The sequence below is a fragment of the Metopolophium dirhodum genome, chromosome 2 (assembly GCF_019925205.1).
Source record: "Metopolophium dirhodum isolate CAU chromosome 2, ASM1992520v1, whole genome shotgun sequence".
Taxonomy (NCBI): Eukaryota; Metazoa; Arthropoda; class Insecta; order Hemiptera; family Aphididae; genus Metopolophium; species Metopolophium dirhodum.
The window spans coordinates 31,680,521-31,686,795 of NC_083561.1; positions in this window are offsets into that span (position 1 = coordinate 31,680,521).

Here is a 6,275-nt window from a genome sequence, read left to right on the forward strand (position 1 = left end):
TCAGATATTCATATAAAGTATTAGATTAAAATTGTTGTTTACATTTTCAATAATAGATCAATTGGAATAACATTCCACTTTTTTTTATATTTACTATTTTGAATTAAATTATATTAAATATATATACATATATATGTAAATTCATTTACTTTGCATGTATACAATATAATATCTATATGAAATGATGCGAATTGTCAATTAGATTTATTTTAATAAATACATTTTAAATTTTAAATAATAGATCAAATAGGGATAACATGTACAAGTACGTGTTCAGTGTATAGTTAAATAAAATTGATTTCACCCATACACGGTAACTCCTGTACCTACCTACAACTATTGCAATCGAATAATTTTGAAAGTTGTTTTCAATTTGATGCTCATTAAACTGACAGATTGGAAGATGATAAAATTGTTTACAAATGCATAGGTGAATTATAATAATCACAATTTCTACGGTGATGAAGATCTTGACTGTTAAATATGCATTGGCACGAGCTCATAATACCAAAGTTGTACAGGCGTATTTAACAGAGATTTTGAAGTAAGTATGTGAGTGTACTATATAATTATCAATTAAATTTCTCAATTAATCTCGTACTCTCAAATGTCAAATGAAAAATATATTTATGTAATATTTTCATACATAATAAAGGATACAATAATGTGTGTATCGTACAATATCTTAACTTTGAACCTTGTATATTATGTCTAGATATACGTAGTTACTTTATAGTTCCTTATAATTATCTAGAGTCCCCTCACCCCCACCAGTAGAAAATATTCGATATTTGAAGCGATTATGAGAATTTTAAAATGAATAATTGAAATTTTAATTATGATAATTTTAAAATGAAAATATTATCTTAGACTAAAATAATTATAAATTATTGTTCGTTCTAATCACCAACTAAGATAAAATCTACCTTGGTTGGAGGTAAAATTATATCAACACGTTATTGGTTATATCATAGAACATGATAGAAATGACAGTTATTGAAATAGTAAACTGAAAAATATTTGAGTTGGCCTTTATATATTTTATTTTAGTTGAATACAACAGCTACGTTTATGGTTTTAGAGCATACCTATACAGGCTGCACCGTTAGGATAAACCTATTGGTCGTGGAGGGAGATCGGTCATAAACCAAAATTACGTGTGAAATTTATGGTTTGTAAACGGTTTAATACCTAATTACCTTTATTTTCTTCCATTTTATTTTCTTCATGGCTGTGTATATAAGAACATAATGGTACTGAAATAATTTTAATTAGGTTCAATTATGTATTTATTGTTAATTTATTAGTGATTAATTTTATATTTACATAGGTTCTCTAAACACAGTAATAAATATACATGAAGCATAAACACTTTATAAGTCAAAGAAAAAATTACTAAAATTTATATTCAAAAACATATGATAGTTATAGATTAGGGAGTGGAAATTATTTTGACACTACGTGCCGAAAATTACTTTATTCTTTTTTTTTCGAGTGTTCCATTCATTTTTAAATACTGTTATATTGGAATATAATATTATGTGTAACATTATATTGTATTCAGTATAATAAACTAATCTTTCTGAAAGACGTTCTAACATTGTGATGATATTTATTATTAAAAATAATATATACATAACAAGTCATGTCATAAAAATATTTTTATTTTAGCTTGCCTCAAATGTTTTATATGAAATTGAAATCTTTGTTATAGACGATAATAACTAACTACGATATTATTCCATTATCCGTACCTATCGTTCAAATACTTACAATTAAAAGTTTTTAAAAAAATATTCAATACAAAAAAAAATAATTTACTCAAATTTCTTCCAGATAAGTACGTGCTTGGTAAACCTAACTTATTTTTAAAACTGTCCAGAGTTAATCCCAATCCACAATCAATACTGTTCTATACTTGCTTAAAGTCCAAAAAAATAATATGAAGGTATTTTATGTACCTACCTATTCGTAGGATTATTCCATTAGGAGTCTAATTTTAAATATTTGATCCGTTGTAAGCTTTACATACCAATAGGTCTATTTATATTTCCCCGTACTATTTTTGCGTTCATGTCCCCATTATTATTATAATAGAGTTTCGGTGTTGTATATTATAAACCCGTTCAAGTTCATCATAAAAAATTTTCTTTTTCTTTTTCATCGTCGCGTGACAACTGAATATTATGATTTTTTGCCCATTGATTCTCAGACAGATGAAACATATTTGCTCCTTTATGGGTTCAAATTTTTGTGATGTTCCTTATCAAATAAAATTTGACTCGAAATGTATGTATATTATCATAACATCTACTATAGAAGATTGTTGTCATTTCTTGTTTAATACAAACATTCCCTGGTCATATCATCTCCTGTAGGTTTTCAATATTTAAATAATACATTATTATCTCATTGATAACTACTTTCGTTGACCCTGATTTAAAAAGTGTTCTGAAAAAATCCAATCTGTTAATTGTTGGTTGTTCTCCTGTTTTTATTTCCAATTTGGGTATCCTTTATATTCAATGTCCTAGTTTTATTTGAAGTTTCTGAACACAAGAGTGTTTTTCAGTGATAGGGTGTTGGCCCATCAAAATCGTCAGAAAATGAATGGCCCAACTTTGTGGTCTTTGGTCCTTCAGTAACTGGATCTTATATAGTTAACTTACTCTCCTGAAATGTTTATAGACCTTCAGGCTAGACCTTTACCTCAGTGACTGAAGTGCGTGGGATTGTCTCACTTGGTATCGAATAAGGATGCTACATTTAGTATAAAATATTAAAATATAAGACTTTAAATAACTAAAAATATATACTTACTTAAAATGTTACCTACAGTATTTTGCCAAGTAGGAATAGTTCTGTATTCATAGAAAATATCTAAAAAGATACATTATATTACTTATAAATCTAATTTTTTTACTGATTTTATTTGTCAGTCTAATCAACTCGTAATTTACTTGTATACGTAAATACAATTTAAAAATAAATAATAATGTTAAAATCATTATTTTAGCCTAAATTAATGACTATAACACTTGATTTACCTAACAGATAGGAAATCGGTTAAAATTATTGGTGATATATTTGACAAATCTCGTGGGTAGTACAAAGTGATGCTAGTACAATTTAGTTATTACAAAAATTAAATGTTTTTGAAAAAAAAATCTTTACAATATGTGTTCTATATGCTCAGCAACTATCTTTGGTGCGTACGATATTGTAGATAAGCACCCAGGTCAGTAGTAATTCGGACGACGTAGCGAGCATATCACGCTCTCTATGCAAAGACAGTTTGCATGTTGTGTATTTAGTGTATTTCATAATTAAATATTAAAATTTAAAAGTTAACCAGTTAAGTCAAAATAAAGTTAAAGTCGTTATTTATTACTCAAAACTCAATTCAAATCTCTCGTATCTTATCATAGTATCCTCGCGTATTTTTTGAAATTTCGAATACGTTTCGCAGTCACGTGTTCGAAATTTCGAAGTGCGCGATGAATTTCAAATATTTCTCGTGTATTTTAGACAATACTAACTCCAAATACACGAATGAATTTACAAACCAACAATTTTCCTTCCTTCCTTCAAATTTATCCATATCCATTGAGGAAGTTGACGAATCACTAAACTTCCTATCCAATGTTCGTAGTTCTGGGCCTGATGGCATCTCTGCCACTCTTCTTTACCACTTTCGTGCCTCTCTCAGTTTACCTGTCACTTTAATTTTTAATCAATCATTATGAGAGGGGGTTTTCTCTTCCGTGTGTAAAATTAGTTGAGTTACTCCTATCTTGAAGTCTAGGAATCCGGCTGATATTGCCAATTACGGACCAATCTCTGGCCTACTTCTCCTAGGTAAGTTGTTTGAGCATATAGTACTCAAACGAATCGAGCGTCCTCTCTTTACCACCATTTCTATTGACCATCATGGGTTCTTTCCACGGCTTTTGATTTCGGTAATCAGGTTGATGTGATATATACAGACTTTTCCAAGTCGTTTGACTCCTTAGACCACAATGCACAATGCACAATGCACAAGACCACTATCCTTGACTGATATGGTGTTGGTGAACCACTCCCATCATGGTTTGGTTCCTACCTTACTGAATGTCGACAATTTGTTAATCTTTTCGGCAAGTCCTCCGATTTATTCGCCACATCCGAGAGTCATCAAGAGTTCCACTGGGTAGCCATTTAGGTCACCTATTATTCAATATTTTCATCAATACCATACATTTAGCTATTTCCCCTTGTCATCTTCTACTTTTCGCTAATGAATCTAAAATTTTTCAGAGGATAACCACTAACAATGATTGTCTCACTCTAGATAAATTTACCAGATAGTCAATACTTTTAATTTATCTCTCAACATCTCTAAATGCAATGTAATATCTTTTCATCGCTCTTAATCAGTGATTTCTTTTGGCTATAGGCTAGGAGGTACATCTATTTCGTTTGGCGTTAATTATAATAATAAATAATAATAATAATAATATTAACTAGAATGTGAAACTTGTTTTGTCATGCCCAGGTCTCTCAAAAAGGGCGTAAATAGTGGTGCATGGTATAATAGTAGCTGAACATACAAAAATTAAAGACGAAGCTATTGGTTTTTAAAAATTCACAGATGTGTTCTTAGTCCTCCCCCTCCTCCCCCCCCAAAAAAAAAAAATAAATAAATAAATAAAATGACAAATAATATTTACGCCTATGTGTACTAGACACCATTGCGGTCGACAGACACAGCTAATAGTTCCCAGCTACAGTAAATATTGGTTTTGATTTTCTGTAATGTATGATCTGCATGTCTTCTTTCACCAGGTAATAATTTAGTTTTATAAAAAAGTTAGTCATATAACATTTAGTATAATAGTATGCTTTCATTTGTTAACAAAATTAACACAGTTTTAGTAGCGGAACATACCTTCCATCAGACCAGCTTGTGACATTTTCTCTATTAAAGGTTGGATCATAAAAGATAACAGAGAATATTTATATTAAATATATATAATAGTATGTTGTGTGGAGAGGGCGTGATGTGAGTTGTTTCAGTCACGGGCAACTATTGTCAGACGATCTACAGGCAAAGGCTGAAATTCACCCAAAACTAAATTATTTTTCCGAAAAATCCACACATACTATTTATTGTTACGCCTTTATCCATATTATGATAATTCAAAATGAACTGTTATTGCCATCCTTGGTATATAGATTTGCCAAAATGTTTCATAGAAAAGAGCACAGAACTAACCCACCTACCATCTATCATTTGATTATTAGACAAAATGTATCGAGACTTTCATGTATAATAATTTGCTTTGGACATGGACTTTTCCGATCGATACATAGCAGAATATTTACCTTAGTAGTTACTAACATTTACATAAAAATATAATTTTCTAACACTTCAATCAGCATCAACTTATTTTTATAAGTATTATATATTTATAATTAACTTTTATTGCAGGTAAACATCTTTAGGTTGTAAACTTTTTTGTAAACTTTGGTTGACAAAAATGTTTTTATATGTTAAAAATTACAACGTAGTACTAAAAGTATGGCGTGAAGCCAATGTAATCGTGTTTTTAAAAGTGGGTTTAACTGATGTCAACCCAAAAATGTACAGACTGTTATCGTTACTATCCGTTGTTTATACTCTGTTCAAGTTAAGAAAACTAGTTGATCGGTGACCCGTTTTCATCGGGTCACAGCAGGCAACACCCGTTTATCATCCTTAATCAGTAAATTATCTATGTACACCCGTATAGTATTGCTACGCTCCTGAGCACAAGTCAACCGCCAACTACGTTTCTTAACTTGAACAGAGTATACAAGATATTTTAATGAGTGCTCCTTGCCAGAATTCAAACACGAATCAATGAGTCTTTGCCAGTAGCACAGTCGAGTTTAAGGCATGGAAAAAGTTGTAGCAAGCAGGTACTGTCAATGGTTTTCAAAAGAAACTAATAACTGTTCCCATTTTCCTAGAATTTTCTGGAGCTTATGATAGTGTATGGCCTACTCTTAAAGTTAGCAAAAATACTAAAATTCAAAAAGTCATTATGACTCATAGACAATATATTATCAGACAGGAAATTTAAAGCAGTCTTTTTATTTCTTTATATTATTAATTTTGTATATTATTTTTTTAGTATTGAGGGTGATCAATTACAACGTAGTACTAAAAGTATGGCGGGAAGCCAATGTAATCGTGTTATTAAAACTGGGTTTAACTGATTTCAACCCAAAAATGTACAGACCGTTATCGTTAC